The sequence below is a fragment of the Chrysemys picta genome, chromosome 2, assembly GCF_011386835.1.
Source record: "Chrysemys picta bellii isolate R12L10 chromosome 2, ASM1138683v2, whole genome shotgun sequence".
In the NCBI taxonomy this organism is placed as follows: Eukaryota; Metazoa; Chordata; order Testudines; family Emydidae; genus Chrysemys; species Chrysemys picta.
Window position 1 is genome coordinate 185,019,905 of NC_088792.1, and position 21,395 is coordinate 185,041,299.

The window sequence follows — 21,395 nt, forward strand, 5'->3', positions numbered from 1 at the left end:
ACCTGGTGAGGGCATCCCACGGGGGGGGGGGGGGGGGATGAGGAGGAAGCCATCACTAAACATAAGGATACTGACTGACTAATGTACAGAAATCAGAGAAATTGTGAAACAAGCATGAGGTAAAACTACACTGAGCTCTCTGACTCTAGCTGCAGGTGGTAAGAAGGAAATGAGTGGTTAGAGCAGCACTGACCCTGGCCCCACCCATTTGTCTTTCCACTAAAGGAGGATCCGTCTCCCTACATGAGTGATTATTTCCAATCAAGGATTGCTGGCTGTTGCTTGCCATATACCTGGCTTTGTAATACCAAGTCATATTCATTACATGCTACATATAAACAAAGGGTAAAATGAGATTAAATCACCCAACTGCCAAGCTCGGAAGGGACTGTTTCATTTGAAGGACACCACAAATTAGCCATTCAAACCACATAGAAACCATTGATGGAAAGGTTCCTGTTCTTACACACTATAAGCTTTAGGATACATCTCCTCCTGTGCCTCCTTAACAGAGCAGAGTTTTCAAACCAGAAGACAAGCTGAAATAGGATATCAGAAACTAGATGCCAAGTTAGCTAAAGACCTGAACTATGTGTAACTAGAAAGCTTGTCTCTTTCACCAACCGAAGCTGGTCCGATAAATGATTACCTCACCCACCTTCTCTCACTAAACACCTGAAGGCAGTTCAGAAGAGTAAATAAATGATCCTGGGTGGGAGAAAACACACACACAAAGAACCAGTACTAAGGAGAACTTGAGGTCTGCAATATTTTATAGATCACTGTCTGAAGGCCAGATTTGCCTTTACACACAGCCCTGAGGAGGAGGAGCAGAAGCCTGGGAGGTACTAATTCTAAAATATGCTTCCTCTGAGGGAAAAGTAAGTTACTGCCCTTGAAAAGACTATGTTTGCTTTGCCCTTGCAACTGGCCAGCCCTGCCTGCTGCCCACACTTCTCTGCCATTTCCCAGCTCACTTGCTCATGAGAGCCGTTCCTGGAAAACAGGGACTGAACTCCAGACCCAAGATCTGATCTGTCTTGTCTGAACAAGGATAAGGCCCTCCTCATTCTTTCCACACTCACTCCCCTACTCAGCCCTCTAAGACAAGTGCACAATCTAGCCCTAAAAGTTTCTACATCAACGTCATAGTTCATCAGAATGGTCCTTAATTCAAAGTGACATTAAAGTTACAAAAAGTTCGACAAAAAGATAATCGTGTGTCTGCAGGAACATGCATTCAATAGTCTATTAGGGCTTGGATACTTACATGGTTTCAGACTTCCAGGAACAGATAAGATTTGTCTGAGTTTGTTGGTGTTTGAATTTTTCTTTTTTAAGAGGAATAGTTCCATTGTGAATGGAACAGGCATTAAGAATCCTGTTAAGGGAGACAGTTTCCATCAGTGCAGAGACTCACATGTGGCAGATACTATATCCTCAGAGAATCAAACAGAAATTTAAGTCACTTTGTATAATATATTGCAGGACTAAAACCTTAAATACAGCATGAGGAAGTAGCTACATTAGAAATGTTGTCTTGTTAGACTTCACCCAAGGGACAAGTTGAATCCCCTCCATAAACTGGAAAATAAATATAAGGAATTGGACAATACTGATGTCTAGCTATGACATTTCTAACTGTTTAAAATTACTAAATTTACATCCATAACTATTTTATTGTACAATGAATTCCATACTGTCAAATAAAAATGTGAGATATAAAGAGACTCTATATGAATGTCAAAAAATAAATTGCCAATTCTAAGCTCCACTGAGATATATTAAAGGGAAAATATTGGTATCTAGCTCATGCAATGAGTACTGGTATATATTGTCATGTACAGTGTGGTCTGAAATGTTTCAAACATGAGATTTTTGTTGGGAAGGCTTTGGTCTAAGAACGCCACACCATAACCACACTATGTATCCTGCACCATTCTTACTAAAATTTACCACAATCAATAATGCAAGGACTGCCATTATATTTCAAAGACTCCTATATACCATTACTCTATTAGAACACAGCCATTTCTTGGATTGCCAGTAGAAAGGCCAAAAACTAGGGTGGGTGTGCGTGTGTGTTTTTTTTTTTTTTTTTTTTAAATAAGCTATTTAAATTGCAGATATTTGCAGCATGGGGACTTTTTTAGAAGCTGTCTATTGAGCCTTTGCTTATAGGAGCTCATGGCTAGAGGAAGGAAATTCAGAGCAGGATAGGAAAAACACACCCTAAAATTTAATTTACACTTTGTACTTTTAATTATTCCTGCACACATCAACATTTGTAATAAGGGTGAAATGTGATTGTGATAGGTGATTAGAGCTACTAAATTTGTGCATGTGAAAACTTAAAACTGAAATTTGATGTTACCTTCATTATGCACTAGGGACATAAGTACATGAAAGCAGCATCTTGAGTAGGTTTTGTAAAATATCTGGTGCAACAGCAAATTGCTTAGAGTCAAGCACTAAACGTGTGAGGAGGCATGAATTTCATGGCATATGAACTGAAATGGGGTATATTATTTCTCTTGTGGTCACAACTCAAATGGGGGAGGGAGCAAAGAAGTGGTGGTACTCTCCCAAGGTGTTTCACAATAAGGGCTAGAAACTTTGTTTTGTCAATGAAAGCTCAGATTCTGATGCTATTACAGAACTCTGGGAACTAGGACTCTGCACAGATGCTTATTCTGCCAACGCCTTAATCTAGCCCTGCCCCACTTGAGATGCCCCCTCACAGCACAGAATAGATATGTTCAAAATAGGATCATGCAAGCTCTGCTGAGCCCCTCAGGCTTGATTCTTCAGCAGTAGATTTTTTTTTTAAATATATATTTTTGGGCAGGGCTAGATTAAGGCATTGGCAGAATAAGCATCTGTGCAGAGTCCTAGTTCCCAGAGTTCTGTAATAGCATCAGAATCTGAGCTTTCATTGACAAAACAAAGTTTCTAGCCCTTATTGTGAAAGAGGCTCAGTTTGCAATAAATTATATCTACACTACCGCGGCACAGCTACAACACTGCAGCTATGCTACCGTAGTGCATACGCCAGCTACAGCAACAGAAGGGATTTTTCCAACACTGTTAATCCATCCTTCTAAGAGGCAGTAGCTAGGTTGACAGAAGAATTCTTCCATAGAGCTAGTAGTGTTTTTTTCACACCTGAGCAACATAGCTAGTTTGATCGAAGTTTTAGCTGTACTCCAGGCCTGAGTATAAATTCTAATGTCTGCCTGAGTTTGTGAGCAGCCTCCAGCATATGGAGGAACAGCAGTCATTGAAACCACTGGCCCCTCAGGATTGGAGCTAACTGGAGGGAGCAAGGGAGCCTCTGTGTAACTAGTTCCCCCCTTGTTAGGCCTCCAGGCTCTTCTTTCCCTCTTGCCTTTTGGTTCCACAGGTCAAAATTGGTGTGGTGGGGTTTTTTTTGTTTTGTTTTGTTTTAAAGTGGCAGTAGTCTCCAAAACAGTCTACCAATAAATTCCACAGGTCTTCATAATGTTACTTCCACTCTTCCATGCTTTGAGCCGCAGTGAAATAGTTATCAATAGAGAGATTTAAATAACGATCACTGGGCAGCTGAGTTAACAGTATATTTCAGGGTTCTTAGAGCTATTATTTCAGGCTCTCTGAAGACTCAGGCAAGCCTCAATAAATTGATTTATAGTCACTATACATTTTCAAGGTTTCCTCCACAAAAACAAGGGCTAGAGACTATTTTTTTTTAAATGAAAACTCAAATTTTGGGGAAAAAGATGGTAGTCTCAAAAAAGTGCTGCATCACTGACCTAGCATGACCCAGCCCAGTTCAAGTCCTGATTGTGGTAGTAGATTGATGCCTCAGACCTGTTTCAAGGCCCCACTATGTTAAGCACTGTGTGCATGTGCACACACAGAAGAGTCCCTTGCCCTACAATGCTAATAATTCAAAACATGCAATTGCTTTAAAGTGTGGTGTTTTTTGTTTTTTTAATCTGTATTGTAGTGGTCATCTGAACCACTACCCCTTTAAAAAGTTGCAGCAGTACTTCCCTCAAGGCTAGATGATGCACAGGGAGCAGGCCCCAGGCACATCTTCAGCCTGGTTCTTGTACCTCTGTTGGTATGTGCATCACTAGCTAGATCTCACTTGCACTCACTGCCAGCAGCGTTGTGGCTGCCTCTGGCTTTGGTACATTGGGGAAAAAGGGCTTCCCATGCCCTCTTCCCACTCTATTCACCACTTAGAAGTAGGCACACTATGGCCCATAATATGGAGTTGATCATAGCTTGTAAAGTAAATTACCGTACTTTAAATAAATCCCCCATCCTGCATTGAGAACTACGTACATGGACCCAACTCCTGCTAAACGCCAAAGAAATCAATGGGAGCTGTGCGCAATGGTCTGGCTGTGCAGTTCTCCATGTGGGATTGGGAGCTAACTAAATCTGATAAGTACACAGCACAGAACACTGCAAAACTGGAATATTTACATATGTTAATACCTTCCACATTAAATTCTGAGAAATGGAATGTCTAATCAAATGTAACATTAAAGAGCATTTTAAAAAACTTAATATAAAATATTCAATAAATGTGAAAATGTAGAAATATGCATTCAATATATGCCCAGTAGAGATGATTAATATGAAAAGTGATTTGAGAATAAAAGCACTGAGTTCACTTTGCTTGTATTTGAGGGCAATATTAGTTCTTACGAAGTATGCAGATAGCTGCCAGGTACTTTGTGAAAACCTTTGTGAACCCCCAAATTTAGCACCAACTATTATTCTGAAAATTCACACCAGCAATGCATTTGTTTATCTATTCAAGATTTGTTAGTCCTCATCCTATTCTTTAAAAAGATTCAATCATGGAAGATCAAGCTATGGGAGCACAAGCAGCCACAGAACAGGGTCTCAATACCAAATTCACCAAATAGTGAATATGAATCAGAATAGTCCTTGTTTGGCAGCTAGAGCAAAATCAAGCTGTGGCAGCAAGATCTAGATTAGTCAGTTACCAGTGTTGTCTGCCCATGAAGAAGTTGACTTCTGGTCAACTGCATGTATGATTCAAACATGTAGGAGAGCTAGCAACTGACAATGGAAACTGCCATTGTTTGAAATCACCAATAACAGTGAAGCAGGGCCGGCTCTAGGTTTTTTTGCCACCCCAGGCAAAAAAAATTTTGGCTGCCCCCCGTCCCAGCCCTGGGCTCCTCGCCGCACCCCCCTGCTGCCCCAGCCCTGGGCTCCCCCCACCCCGCCGCCCCAGCTCTGGGCTCCCTCATTCCCCCCACCATTGCCCCCACACACACACCTCCTGCCACCCCAGCCCTGGGCTCTCTCCCACCCCCACCTGCACCCTCCTTCCACCGCAGCCCTGGGTCACTGGTAACTCACTCCCAGGGCAGGTCATTCAGCAGGAATTTTAGATGTGCACAGAACACAGACAGGATTGGTTCCCCTATGGTTACAGAACTGCAGTTAAGTGGAACAATTTTCAGCTTGTGTGATTGGAGGATATCTGGATGCATATTATAAGACTGTCCTACATAAATGAGGAAAAGTTGAGGTGCCTTTATTATTCTTTTGTTCCACTCTTTCTTTCTATGGGGAATTTGCCAATGCAATATCACTGTCTTCCTTTTAAACAAACAAACAAACAAGGCAATGGCTGTTGAAAATAGCAATTCCAGTCCTAATAACCACTGGGAAGCATTTCTTGCTCAATTTTATCCTACTTTTTCTACAGCAAGTTACAGCTGCCCAAACTGAGCTTGAGCATGCCTGAATTTTGAGGTCTTCAAATCTGGAAAGCAGGTGCTGGAGGGAGGAAGGGGGCTGTGGCTCCACGGGGGAGCACGGCAGCATGTATGCAGCAGTGTGTCTGGCGCTGCACGGAGCCAGACACGCTGGTCTGAGTGGCACGGTAAGGGAGCTGGGGGGTTGGATGGGGCGGAGATTCGGGGGGGCAGTCAGGGGCAGGGAGAAGGGGAGGTTAGATGGGTCAGGGGTTGGGGGGACAGTCAGGGGACAGGCAGCAGTTGGATAGGCATGGGAGTCCCAGGGGTTTGTCAGGGAACAGGTAGGGGGTGGGGTCCTAGGGGGAAAATTGGGGGGGGGGTCTCAGGAGGGGGCAGTTGGGAACAAGGAGAAGGGAGGCTTAGATAGGGGCAGGGGTCCCAGGAGGGGGTGATCAGGGGACAGGGAGCAGGGGGGGTTGGATGGGCTGGGGTTTCTGTGGGGGGCAGTCGGAGGGAGTGGATGGTGGCAGGGTGGGGCTACCCTTCCTCCCTGTGGAGTGTCCTAATTTTTGAATGTTAAAATATGGTATCCCTACCCTTCCTAGTGCAGCTCTCCATTCACAGCAGGCTGCAGCATGAGGTCTCGGCTACCTCCCTCCCTCCCCCTCTTTCCTGTTGGTAGTGGCCAAGGGAATGCGGGGAAATGTAGTTCTTTCCCTGCTCCTGGGCTGGCTCTACAGGCAGGGAGCTAACCAAGGAACTACAGCTCCCAGAGCCCCCTGTTGGTTCTCAGCTCCCATACTGGATCCCTGCCGCCCCTGCAAATGGGCTGCCCCAAGCACGTGCTTGCTTTGCTGGTGCCTAGAGCCTCCCCTGCAGTGAAGATAGCATCCTACATGAAAGACAGTAGGACAAGGAAGTTAGCACTGTGGTTTCACCTCCCACCAAAAAGTCCCTTTAATGTGGAAGTGTCAAAACTGCTAATAAGCTGTTTTCGTTGTCTAATAATATATCCTCTACCTCACTGCTCAGCCAGCATCCTCTCCACTGCACAGCAGGGATAGTGGGAGCAGACATTTAAAGGCCCAAAGGCAGCAGCACCATCCCATCAACAATGTTGAGACCATGAGCAGATATTCTGAGGCCCACTACAAGCACCATCCTCCTATCAGAACTGGAGAAGCAGGAGTAGGAAGGAGCCAGAACTGGACAGCCAGAGCCTTCTGAATCAGTTGCAGAGGAAGGACAGGTTATAATTTTTGTGAATAATGTTAGTTTATTGGAATGTGTACATTTTTGTACTTTTAGGATTATACCAAATAAAATTCATCCTAGAATTAGACTTATTTTGAATATGTCCTGTACAGTATTAAGTAAATTGTTAGTATTAACTAACAGAACAAAACATTGTATTAAAAACCTGAGGAATTAGAGGGAATTACAATCTGCTCATGGGCATTCTGTCAGCAGAAAGAGTAAATTCTTCACTACAAATTATTCAAAAAGTCACATGTTTAATGGTTCATAAATATGTTGGTACAGAAGAGAAGTTGTACAAGACAACACTCCAGATGAGGCATTGCTAAGGCCTGATCAGGATGGGGGGCCTACGAGATTACAGCACTTTTCTTCGTTTCTCTGTTGGTTAAAAACACTCAATCTGCAACCTCATGACTTAGGAGAATGCCTTACTAGTCCATTCTATAATTACACCCGACTGCACTGTCTGTCTTATTTATTATTGAAGTTTTGATGGCCAAAACTAGGAACAAATTATCTAAAAGTAATATGCATTTTAATAGAGTATATGCAGATAATAGATAAATTGAATATAATGTACTAACTTAAGAGCAGAGAATAGGGTAGATTGTATGTAAGTGGAAACAAAAGTTTGGAATAACTGAGAATCTATTGCTCACTTTTAGAAACTGCAGACTACTCACTCCTAATGAGTACATTTGTTTATCTTCAAGTAGCTGCTTAATATTACAGTGAAAGAATACAAGAAAGCTTTGGGGGTTGTTCAGGGTTTTGTAAGTGATTCTACTGATAATGGAAATAGGGAAAATGCAAATCTCCTAGCTGCTGCCATAGACTCCTGGGCAGAACAAATGCCTGTAACGACAACCATAAATGTTTCCATGAAAACAAACCTTTACTCCAAATTCTTTCCTTGAAATGTGTACAGATCCCATTGTCTGCAATATGCATGAATCTAAGGACAGAATTTGATCCTTAGTTTTCAGGATATTATTTAAAAGCAAGTTCATACAGACTGCAATTGTATTTAGGAAACTATATAGTCTTGGTGCTAAGCACCTCTCACGAGGTGCTGAGTATCTTCAACAACCAGGAGTTGAGGCACTCTGCACCTGGCAGAACTGGGCCCTACTTAGCAATAGCTCATTCTTTTCTACACTCACCAGCTTTCTTGATCCCCTCTTTACAACATTAAAAGTCCAGAAAGTAAATGTTATATTTTGAAAATTCCAGATGTTAGATCCAGAGAAAATATATGAAATGGAACATGTTTAGCAAAACCTACTTTTGATTGCCATAATGGATTCCTCATTAACCATTTTCATTCTAAATCGAGTGCACTAAATAATGAAAAATCTGAAACAATTAAATTCAAATTCAGCAACTAATACACAAGTCAGGACCGTTTGTAAATAATTTCTATAGCTCTGAGGCAGGATAAATGCTAAAAGGAAATAAGTTTACTTGATGGTTAGTAACCTATTAACTGACACCAACTGTTACAGCTGCAAATAAAACAAATGCATGATAAGATTAGGTATGTCGATTGCACCTGGCCATCTATAAATTGCAGTGTGATTTCCACTAGTCACTGTGATAAGTATGGAGTAACTGCTTTTCACTTTGGTAAACAATGAAGAGAACTTTTGTGCATTTGTAAGAACTGATTTATTTTTCTATTTAGCACCAAGTTTTTTGCCTGTTATTAGATTACTGATTTACAAGAATAAAAGTGCAAGTAGAACAAACAAGGTTGTACCTCACTTGTGTATGTTGATTTACTCATCTAGAGCTGTACTTTTCAGCTAAAGGCAAACAATTTACATTGAAATTACCTACGACATTTTGTTATGAAACCTTGCCATCTTTTTCTTCCAACAGATTAATAACTTGTTCATGATTTATACAGGCACAGTGGTCACATTCTTAGTCTGTTTTAAGTTAACAGTTCCACAAATAGTACTCCATTTTTCAGTATAGGGAACATCTCCCAAACCAGTAGAATCTTTGAAAACAGAAGAAACTTGTAAAGTGACCAATGTATGCACATAACCTGACCCACACAGGAGCAAATCCAACTCCCCGTCTCCACAGGTGAATGCTTGTCAAATGCATTAGAACCAGGGCTGCCCGGGGGGGGCAAGTGGGGCAATTTGCCCCAGGCCCCACAGGGGCCCCCACGAGAGTTTTCGGCAGCAATTCAGCAGCGGGTCCTTCACTCGCTCCGGGACCCGCCACCGAAGACCCCAGGCCTCCTGAATCCTCTGGGCGGCCCTAATTAGAACGACAGTGGTTCCACTGCATACCAGAGATGAGGAGGTGTAAGACACTGGCAGCCACGATAGGGTGTGCAAAACCTCCTGCACAACATGGACCACAGCTCCACAGGTGCTTCCAGCTGACTGATACAGGAGGGGTTGGGACAGAGCAGGGGGATACATGGGGGGAGGAGGGGAAATGGGGGTAGGATTAATGGGTCTGCCTCTATGTATTCTTTCCACTGACCACTTTCTCTATGTAGCTATGATGCAGGAGCATCTCTGCTACTACTCATAGTCCTGGAAGGAAGGACTCCTTTCCCTTCTCCAGCTGTGAAAGCCTTTTGTTGCCCACGCTAGCTATTTGTCTGAGTACATGGGCAGGGGAATTTTGCCTTTCAATAAATATTGCTGAAAATTATCAGGATATTCTAAATGCAGCTTTTTGTCTGGTGCTGCACTTGTAGAATGGGTTCTGCTAAAGATTTGTGTGCATAAACTTCCTTGCTGACCATTGACTTTACATCAACATACAGATAGATCTCACAATTACTGATGTATCTATTTCCTCCGCAGAAGCACTATGAATCTGAACCTAAACCGTGAGTCATTAATTTTCTTAAATAACTAGATACCTGGATCCAAATGCTTTCTCCACAAAACAGACTCAAAAGTAACATTGTGTTCCCATAGTCTAAATGTCAACTTCTCCCTTCCTCTGGAACAGGAGTAATCTGCACAGTAGAGGGGTGCCTGGGGTCATGGCATGTCAGGGCAAGTGTCCTTTATAATGCATGGATCATATCTTCAGCTCTTGTGGATCAGGAGAGGAATCGCGCTCGTGACAGTTTTAGGAAAGCCAGAATCAACATTCTTTCATTGTCCACCTCAAGCGTTAGCTTTTCTGGTATACAAAGAGGCGCACACACACCAGCCAAAATTTAGCTCTAGGAGCTTGCTATACAGGTCTCCAAACTATAGAATAAACGTATCCATTGGAGTGACTGCCAGGAACCTCTATGTTGAAGTGATAGTTAAGGCAAACTGATTCTTCCATCCTTGAAAAGTGCACGTGGCTATAGCCTCCGATCAGCTGCATTTGTGATGGTAGACCACCAGAATCAGACAGATTTACCCCAAATGCATAACTTGTCTGTTTGCTATCAGTAGATTTTGATCAGTTATAGAGAAACTTCATTACAGCCGAGCTGATGAAGAGTAATTTGTTTACAGGACCTGTGTGACTAATAATGACTTTCTGGATCCAATTGTTTGATAAATTTTGGCTCCAAATTGTTTATGGCCAGTATAGTATTGACTGAAATTTAAAATCTGTTCTTCTCATCTCTTTGTAATTGTAGTTTAAAAATAACTGTTGTTGTTGGTGGTGGTGGTTCATTTGCATAATGTCCTATATCCTAACTGAAGTATTGTAGAATATAGCAGTCCTTATTAAATTATAAGTTCCAGTACTAATGCCAGTTTATGTCCTGTGCAGTAATTGCTAAGAATCCCATTTAGCACCTATATCCCAAAATAAGGAAAGCATCAGGGAAAAAAATAAGTAGATATATATGTGTATAGACACACAGGTTAAACACTCACCATGTCTGGCAGGTGTACAGATGTCATAACTCCTCCCACAGCCAGATGCTTAGAAATCTGAAAATCCAAAGGGCAAAATCTGATATCAGTTCAGCTGCCCTGATCTGCTATTATTCTGAAGTTAAAAAGAGCAAAAATTTAGCTTTTTCAACTTTTGTTTTAATTGGTTTCTGATGCCTGGTTAGGACAGTGGACAGTTTCTTGCCATAAAGTGTATGAACTGAAGCTATAAGTGTTACGATACAGTGAAAGTACCTGATTTTAAGCTGTATTTAGCAATGTAAAATAGATACTGGAGCTTCCTGGTGTCCCGTCGAGAGGATTTATTACTTCTGATAGCAATTAAATACAGTAATTTAAAACAGTGATGTAAATTCAAACATCCTGCCTCACTTAAGCATACCTGGCACATTAAGATTAATCATACGCACTGCCTGAATGTGACAGGTTTCAATATTCTATAGAAAGTGGTACAGAACGCTTCACTTTTACTGGAATTGTGTTAAAAGATATATAATTCTAAGAACAAAAGATTTTAGAAGTAGAAAATACTTATTTGGAAGTTTACTTGGAATATTTATTCATAGTTAAAATTTTAAGTCTTACTCCGCACAAACTCTATAGTCAAGGTAAGATAAGTTACAGGATATACATGTCTGGACATAACTGCCATTTAAACAGTCTATGCAGGAAAACAGAGTATATTTACTAGTTGTAAACACCTTTACTGCTCTTTTTGATAAATAAGAAAAAAGGGAAGAAACTTTGTTGTTTGCCCTGGATACAAAAAACATAGTAAAGAAATCTCCTTTTTTTTTTTTTAACTTTTCCTTCATTTTGGACTAAAACATATGTTTTGCATCACCCTTCAAAAACGTGCCTTTTTTCTTCTTTGGCATTCTAAATTGTACACCTGAAATGCCAAATCAGGAAAATGAAGCTGTGAAGAATATTTGTGCCACAGGATCTAACCCCACATTTTTTAAAGACTGTAGTGTAGAAAGGGCAGGTTTACATTGTGGAGCACTGAGTAATTTTATCCCAGCAGTTACTACAAGTGTTATAGCCTAGAGCAGGGGTCTGCAATGTTCCGCACACGGCTCGCCAGGGTAAGCACCCTGGCGGGCCAGGCCAGTTTTATTTACCTGCTGACACAGCAGGTTTGGCCGATCGTGGCCCCCACTGGCCGCGGTTCGCCGTCCCGGGCCAATGGGGGTGGCAAGAAGCCGCGGCCAGCACATCGCTTGCCCGCACCGCTTCTCGCCGCCCCCATTGGCCCGGGACGGCTAATCGCGGCCACTGGGGGCCACGATTGGCCGAACTTGCCGCGTCAGCAGATAAATAAAATTGGCCCGGCCCGCCAGGGTGCTTACCCTGGCGAGCCGCGTGCCGAACGTTGCTGACCCTTGGTCTAGAGAGACAAGATATAGTAAGCCAAATCTTAGTAATTGTCTCTTAAGGCTAATGCAGGGATGTGACTCCCACTATTTAGTTACATGGGGTTCTTTCCATGTAGCCTGGGATCAACATAATTAAAGACAAGCAAAACGATCTGTTATTAGTTGTGTCCATTTTAATATTGAAAGGGGGGAGGAGGAAAAACTAGCAAAACCAAATCAGAACACACAAAATAAGCAGCGAGCAATAGTTACTTCGCTTACAATCTCTTTTGTATGTTGCTCAAAAGAGACTTAAGAGTTTGGCCAACCCTGGTGGCAGGGCCGGCTCCAGGGTTTTGGCCACCCCAAGCAGCCAAACAAACAAACAAAAAAAAGCCGCGATCATGATCTGCGGCGGCAATTCGGCGGAAGGTCCTTTGCTCCAAGCAGGAGTGAGGGACCATCCGCCGAATTGCCACCGAACAGCTGGATGTGCCGCCCCTCTCTGAAGTGGCCACCCAAGCACCTGCTTGATAAGCTGGTGCCTGGAGCCGGCCCTGCCTGGTGGGTACACTCTTCTCTAGTTAAAACCAAAGTATATTATTCCCCAAATGTGTAGAGTTCTGTCTTAGTAAGGAACAAAAACAAAATTCCTTTGTCCAGAGAGTTGGTGAATCCTGCTTAGTTTAGCATGAATAAACCAAACAGTTTATAAATGGGCAAAGGTAAGCGATCTTAAGTGTTTACAGATCCCCACAGTTCAGACACTGGGGATGTGAATTCCAGGACGCACTAGAGTGCTGCTCTGTAATTCCCCCCCGTGTGGATGCTGCTGGTGTGAACTAAAAGGTATTTAGTTTGTTTTAATATAGTCCTCTTTCAAAGGAGACTACACTAATGCAAACTAAGATACCTTTTAGTCCTGGTTTACACATGAAAATTAAGTTGGCTTAACTACATCACTCAGGGGCGTGAAAAATCCTAACCAAAGTGGCATAGTTAAGCCGACCTACACCCAGTGTAGACAGTGCTAGGTCAACAGAAGAATTCGACCTAGCTACTGCTTCTCATGGAGGTGAAGAACCCCTCCCGTTGGAGTAGGTTGTGCCTAGACTGAAGCGCTGCAGCGGCTGAGCTGTGCCGCTGAAGCATTTCATGTGTAGACATACTGAGTTCATGCCAACAGCATCCACATGGGGAAATTACAGAGCAACACTCCAATGCATGCTTCAATTCACACCACCAAAGTCCAAACTGTGGGGCTGTGTAGACAAGCTCAAAGTCCTATGAAACTGAAGGAAGTTTTAACTCAGTTACTTAAAAAGAAGCCATTCAAGGAACTCTCTTGAGACAGGCAAATTAACAAATGTTAATCTTAAATTCAAATAAAATTCCACTATTTGTTTACCAAGGTTAGGCTATGTCTATACTACGGACCTTACAACGGCACAGCTGTACCACTGCAGCTGTGCTGCTGGAAGGTGTCCTATGCAGCTGCTCTATGCCAGAGCGGAGCTCTCCCATCAGCATAATTAAACCACACCCAACAAATGGTGGTAGCTATGTCAGCGGGGGATGCTCTCCTGCCGACAGTGCTGTCCATGCTGGTGCTATTGTTGGTGAAACTTATGTCAGTTGGTGTGTGGTGGGTTTTTTTTCCCCCATGCCCCTGACCAACAAACGTTTTGCTGACAAGTGCTAGTGTAGACAAAGCCTTAGCTTCTGTCTCCTTTCCAGGAATATCTTGTATTACAATAGCATTTCAATATCCCACTAAATTAGACTTAAATTTGTTTTTGAAATAATCAGTTGGCAGGGCTTTTACACCTTCTCACCAATGATGCTGAAGTCTCAGTGAAGTCCTATTCACAAGCAGTGCTGGGCTGCATATTTGCTGCTCCTTGATGCTGGATTGTGGCTTTTTCTTCTTATCTGTTTTGTTGATGTAGTTTGCTTGCTTCTGGAGATAGGATGAAATGAACAGGTCAAGTTGAGATGAGTGCTGAAAGTGTAGGACTGTAGGCATGCATAAAGGTAAGAATATAATCATGACTATGCATTTGTATAAAGAGCACAAGAGTTCAGAGGAATTTATATTCTTCTTTCCAGAGTCTCACTGAAAGTACAAAGCACATCTTTTTCAGGGTCCTGATTGGATTCAAAGAGACTCCACTTTTATGACTTAAGGATGTATTATCAGTGTCATGACTTAAGCATCGCTCCTCTCTGATTCTGAATAGAGGGCATCCTCATTCTTTTACACAACCAAGTCTCTTTCTCACCCATCCTAAAAAAACTGGTTGTGTATTTCTTGAGATAAAGATCACATCTATACCATGCTGGCGTCTTTCACAGGGAATAGGGTGGCCATTCACACATTCCAGTACCCCCAGGAATGGCATGGGCCTGTCCCACGCCACCTCCAGCGTGACACTGTCCCCCTTGGTGTCACCTCACACGCACATCAGCCACATGAGAATTGCATTTTGCAGAGCATGCTGCTCCTTTCTCATCAGCATGACCTCACACACATTCTGTGAGGTCACGCCAGCAGGGGCAGAGCAACCTGCTCTTCAAAATTCCACACACACCCCCATCCAACACTGGACAAAACCACATTTGACGTACTAGCCATGCAAAAAGATGACTGTCCAGTTTATAATTTGACAAATGGCCTCTCTCACAAGAAGGATGGGGGTCAGCCCTTCCTGAGCACCTGCTCATGGCCAGAGGATGGGGGTCAGCCCCTCTCTGCAGCACCGTGCCTCTGTTTCCCCTCTTATTTCTTTAAGAAACTCAAACTACCCAAAGTTCATTAAAACACTTCTCCTCTGGGGAGCCTAATTTATTCAGCTCTCAGGGTACACAATGGTCCTTCAAGATCACTGACTTCAGTGTGTGTCTCTTTCCCTTAGGTACAGCAGCCCTCTGCTCTCCTTCCCAGGGCTGGGTCTGAATTCAACGGTCACTTTCAGGCTTTACCTGGCTGGAGTTCAGTCTCCTGGCTCTGACTTCTCAACTCCCATGATATCAAGCTCTGCCCTGCAGCAACCTCTCTCACTCCCTGCAGTTACCCAAGTTTCCCCTCCCTTCATAGGGGAATCACCTGTCTGCCCTTCATCACGCACCATCCATGATGATAACATGGCACAAGTGGGCTGGAGCATTTCCTTCAGTGATCAGGGTTGGCTGGCCCAGCCATCCAGCCCTTAAGAGGCCAGCCACCCTGTTACAGTTCTGTTCTTTGAGAAAACTATCTTGTGTTTGTTGGCCTCTCTGACCAAATGATTGCCTAACTTATTGCATGCCATTTGCAGTACATTTACAACTTGCTGTTGAAGACCCCTATCAAATATTATATGCAAGGCAAAAATCACAACAACACATATACTGTCTGTTAAAACATAGTATAAAAGAAAACAGTATACAATATTAAAGCTGTATTCTGGTCAGTGTAAACACATTTGCAGGTAATAAATAGGCTTTCTGGACATAAATGTCATATTTTTTGACATTTTTGGTGCTTGTCACAGATTGACAGATTTCTTAGGAATTTACTTAATTAGATGGAGCATTTCATTGCAGTAAATAAGCAACCAAAAACATAAGCAGGTGAAGCAAACTATTTTCCAAGAGTCACATGTATAAAATAACTGTCTCCTAAATTCAGTGATGAAATTAAGAGGGTAATAACTAAAGTAAGAATAACAAATTATAATTGTATAAATAAGCATATCTGTTAGTTATGAATAACAATATTATTAACCAATATAGAAGCCTATCCCCTACAGGCAGCTTGCCTTATTATTTAGTGTTGGTCCTTGTGAGTAGTTTTTGTCTCTAGCAGTGAGACACATTTGGAATGGGGACAAAATGGGGGGGGGGGTTTGAGAGACAGAAAGGGACAATTGGGAAAACAAATCTCTACTGAGATGCTACCCTCCTGTTTGAAGGAAGTAAAGGGACAACCCTGACCATAGCACTACAGGGCCTTTTGAAATGCCATACAATCAAGATGTTCACACTTCAACCCAGAATACCTGATCACCCTTTGCACGAGGTGGTACATCTACACTGTACCACAAAGGGGGAGAAATCAGATACAAAATTCGGGCTGCCCCAAGTCTCCCCTTTCAAAGGCTCAGGAATTGTTCCATAGTCACTGTAGAGTCTTTCACCCCAAACAAATATGCAGGTAAAATTCAACTGCGGCTCCTGTCCTCGCCCGCCCCCAGGCCCATGCACTGGTTAAAGTGCCTAGTGAGATTTTACGCGCTTGTCTCGCCGCGGGTGGATTTAATTTTGCAAGACTAGAGTAACCGCTGCCCCAGACTGCAGTCCCTTGCTGGGAAATGCGAGAGCTGGAGCCTCAGGTTGCGGCTGAGTTCGACCCGCATCTCCCGGGACAATGCTCGGGTAATTAGAAAAAGAAAAGTGGCCTGAGCCCGGAGAGGGGTGAATTCAATCCTCGCACATACTCGCAGCCCAGCTGAGGCGAGCACTGTAGCTGAGCCAGCACAGAGCGAGGGTGTAGGGAAAGCTAAGGCAGCTCCAGCCGGCAGTGAACGAAAACCACCCTGTGCAGCTGCCCTGGACCGAGACGAGCCTGCACCGCGCGCTCCCTGGCCCGCGCCCCGCCCACTCGCCCCTGTGCCTGGCTGGCTGGCGCCGGGCTAGACCGGAGGAGCCTGCGCCTCTCCGACTCCCGCCGCTCCGCGCCACCTGCCTGTCTCGCGCCGCCACGCGCCCGGCCCATACCCCTCCTCCCCCTTTCTTTCCCCCAGACAAGCGTCGCGTGGCAGCTGTTTAGGCTTCCTACTCTCCCCACCCCCACCCCCCAGCCATGTCTATGCACCAGCTCTCCCCCCACCCCAGCCCTCCACAGGCTACAAAAAGGGGGGACAGGCAAGAAAAAGGGATGCAATTAACAGCGAGCGTTTGCTCCACGTGCAACCCCAGGGGCTACATATCTAGCGCTGCTGGGTGTGTGCAGTGAGTTGGCGTGTGGTATGTGTGCATGGGATTGCATGGGATTGGAGTGCTGTGAGTCATTTGGACTGGCGGTTCCTGACTGTGTTTGGGATTGGGAGGGTGCGGGGGTTATATGTCCTGGGTTGAAGCGGCTGTGCGCATTAGATTAGCGCTTCTTTGTATGCAGTCGATTGGGGACGTACGGGCATATTGCGTGCACTGGGTTGGAGGGCTCAGGATTCCTCCCCCAGTATCCCTTATAGCTCTAAAGCGGGTAGGTTGACCTGCGGTTTTTTAACTGTGGAAATAGCGATAAAATTGACTGCGTGGTAAGGGTTTTAAATCTCTCCGTTGGGTGAGTTTCAGGCACGGCGCTAACGGGCAGTGACAGCGCCTTTCCGCACAGGGAAGTTGTAGGGACTCTTGCTGAAGGCTGCCTATTTGCATGCGGTGCGCCTGGCTCTGAGAGCTGGGACTTCAAAGTTCAGCTACAGCATGTCAAGCCCTGAAAAGCTTCTCCGCACTGATGCCAGAGGCAACCTTCGAAAGCGACCTGTTACCTACCTGCCATCTGGTGCCTCATCTTCTGTTCCTGATCAAACTTGACCCCTCCTCCTCCCACAGGTGCTTTGATCCTCACAGAAAGCAAAGGGTTCTTTTAAACTAAACGCTGCCTTGTTTTTCTATAAGCGGCTGCATCAGCTTCCTCTGTTTCCAGTTTCTCTCCGCGACCCCGTCACAACCCTCTGGGGAGAAAACAGGAAAAGGGGGGGAGGATGGAATAATTAGCTTCAGCGCTTGCTGCTCTGGGGATTCAGACACCGCCTGCTTTGCTGCCCTTCGCTGTGCATTTATAGTGGGGAGGGGGTAATGGGAGGGTCAATTTTTTTCCTCTGCAGCTTTCAAGAGACAAGTGATCAGAAAGCTTATAACCGAATTGTCTATTAAATCTTATCCTAAGCTCTACTATGGAAAATACATGATAAACAAGAATCAGGAAAACAACAATTTGGAGTTTGGATGTATATATATTTATAAATAAAATACATGATCTATACCATAAAGCATACATTTGTAGAGTTAAAGCACACTGCAGTGATGATGCATGTACTGTATATCTACAATGTACACACTACATTCAATATATACATTATGCACTATATAAAAATACAGCAGTACGCTGCATGTTTAAAAGATATGTCGTATGGATGTGATATTTACTAAAGTAAATATATGGACAGCAGTATACTGTATTGTAGCTATATAGGGAAATGGTATTCTATATGCAGGCATTCATAAGAACACTGACTTCAGAAGGAATCAGCCATTCCCCATGTTTGGGGATTCACAGAAACTAGTTGAACATTTTGGCACTGTAAGGTGTAATTGACTATATAGCCACTTTTAAGGCCATGATCACTTCTTATTCATAATTTCTTATGCCTATTGTCCAGTCATTATACTTGAAAGAGAGAGAAGTTTTTAAATGTGGCTGACAGCAACATGTCAAAAACATGTTTAACACTAGGAAAGGCTTGTTTTCAAAAGCACAATCTGAGTCGATTCCAATTAATTTCTCTCAGCACAATCGAAAAAAACATCTTCAGCAGCTGCTATGTAAGGTTGAGCACTATTAATCCTTGTTTTAAGAGAAAGAAAAGATCTGCTGCATTATTAAATCAGACATTTTAACTGATGGAACCATCTTTGTACCTTGCTAATTCTTAAGTAAAACTTCAATGCCTTTATTTTTCATATTGCACATATGTCTTGAAGACATTTGTATGAATAACTGATCTACTAAATACTCCTCTGTTTTATAAGCAAGAGATAATATAACACAATAAATTGTAAACTCTAGTTTTCTGCTATAAGTATAATAATTTAATTAACATTAATAACGACCGTGCTTAATTTATGCCAGGGCTTGCCAGGGCTCAGGCTTGGCAGTTCAGCACCTCTGGGCTTGCTGCATCAGTTATGAAAGTAAAAACATGGCTCGAGCCCTAGCACCTCTTTCATTACAAATTAAGCACTGAATAAAGACCTTAATTTTCCTTGTCAGTTTGAGATTTTCTGTCAACTGGAAAGTGCGTATCGTGTGTGTTATTCCTCATGAGAGATCCTTTCTAGAAACCCACTGGAGTTCTTTCAGAAACTTTAGAGCTGTAAGCTGCTCAGTAAAATGGGGGTGGGGAAGGATAAAACCTTGGATTTGTTAGATCCACGTTTTCCCACGTTTATTTGTCCAGAAGAGGCTCAGCTCTGCCACCTAGCGTCCTTTTTTCCACCCCCAGACTTGGAAAACCTACAGTTCCAGTCCTTTTAAGTTATTAAACGTGGAGAGATTTTGACAGCGCTGTTAAAACTGCCTTTTAGCTGAAAGCAGAATGTTCGCACTTTACTTATATGTTAAATTTCTTTGGCCAGTCTGAATGGTTCTCAACCCACGTTCAATAATGAAGAATGGAAACCTTGATTAACTTAAAGGACGCTGCCAAGAAATTATAATAAAATACTTTTAAAATGTTAGTTACAATTACAAGGTTCAAATTTTTACCAACCATTTTGTCTTTTTCCAGTTAGCAAAAATTGATTTTCCCTTCCCACACAAATACTCTTTGAATGGAGATAAAACTGACATGACTGTTTTAATTAACATAAACATTGACTTATATTGCCACAGTAGTGATAGTGATCAAGACCCTGCTTCTGGTAACAAATTTAGAGGAAAAGGTTCTCTTGGACTCATTTTCCTGTAGGTTTATTTGCTACCTTTTGTATCTATCTCTACAAATGTCTTTAGATGTGGTATCTTGATTTCTTCTTTAACCTATTTAGAAACATGAGGCTATTTTAGATATCTTGCAGTTTAAATAAATTTACAGTTAGATTTTAACTATACATTGAAATGTCTGTAGATACCCAAGATAACAAGCAAATCAGTGGACTTTGTTACTGGCTCTATTCAGTTACAGCTGTTTCAGGATTTTACACAGGGATAGAAATGGTGTGAATAAAGTCAGTAGCACTTTAGGACACCAAAACACTTTTGAACCTGTTTAGACTCCCACTGATTGCAATAGATGTAGGTACTTTGAAGTAATATATTTAATGTCAGCACAGCTGTGAGAAAAATGTGCCAAATTCCTCTCTATACTGGTGTAAATCAGATGTAACTATACTGATGTTACTGGAGTTGCCATTGTAACTGAGAAGAGACTTTGATCCAAGGTTTGAAGAAGCTACTTCTGAAGAACCAACAGGCTGAATACAAAATATTAATTGTATAGGCCCAACAATAAGAGACTACTGTCTTTTTAAATAAATATCAGTGATTTAGTTCTAGGTTTAAAGCAACAAACATAGAGAGCAGATAGTTAGAATTCACAGGACTTTTCTCAGCATTTCATAGCAGTTCTAGTTTGGTTCAAATTTGGAGCCTAAAATCTCATAGCTTGTATTCAAACCAAATAGTTTTTGAAAGGACACTATCATAGGCTTTCCATTTCTGAAAAATATATAACTTTTGTATACTACTTTCTTAGAACCTTGAAACGTTCCCTACAATGTTATTTTTTTCTATTTAGCAAACATTATTTTCATTATTTTCCCTGCTCTTTCCCCCTCCCCCCCATTGGAAGTGAAATTGACATATCTGATTTGCTTAACAGCATTTTGGTTACTGGCATAACCACTGATGTCAAGGAAAGTTTGGAAAAGAGTGATTTTTGTTGTTTTTTGTGGGCCTATGCCTTTAACCCCAGTGTTTATTTAACTGGTGCTACAGAGGATGCAGGAGAGCTCTATTGCACAAATCATTAGTACATTTTATCCTTTTAAAACTTTACTGATTTATTTTATTTACTGGAGGCAGAATGTTGGATTAAAAATATCCCTAAAATATCTGCTTTCCATCAGGTTATAACAATTATAGCACATACGAGATTAGAGGCCTAAACTACTTTGACAGTGTTTTTAAAATAGACAAAAACAATAAAGTACGAATGTCTGTGACAATTTAGATATCTGTTCTAATTAGAAAAAAATCAAAATAGCACCCAATTTATAATCTTGTCTGTCATGTCTGCAAACCCTTCTTTGTTGAATATATTGGTCACAGAGTAGCAACTTCTCACAAGAGATACCCCTTTCCTTCCCTCATCAGATTTAAAAAAAAACAAAACAAA

General features: G+C 42.5%; 1 long non-coding RNA gene across 4 annotated transcripts in view; it reads right to left on the reverse strand.

Annotated features, from left to right (window-relative positions):
- LOC122174708 (uncharacterized) overlaps positions 1 to 18,118 on the reverse strand; it is a 105,322-nt gene extending 87,204 nt beyond the window's left edge. Inside the window, exons 1-3 of one of the 4 annotated variants that reach the window (XR_010597976.1) lie at positions 17,770 to 18,118; positions 14,070 to 14,194; positions 10,856 to 10,912 (exon numbers count right to left, since the gene is read on the reverse strand). This is a non-coding gene — a long non-coding RNA (uncharacterized LOC122174708). The remainder of the gene's footprint in view (positions 1 to 10,855; positions 10,913 to 14,069; positions 14,195 to 17,769) is intronic. The other 3 variants (XR_010597973.1, XR_010597975.1, XR_010597974.1) reach the window with 3 other exon arrangements.
- Between the last annotated feature and the right edge of the window lie 3,277 nt (positions 18,119 to 21,395).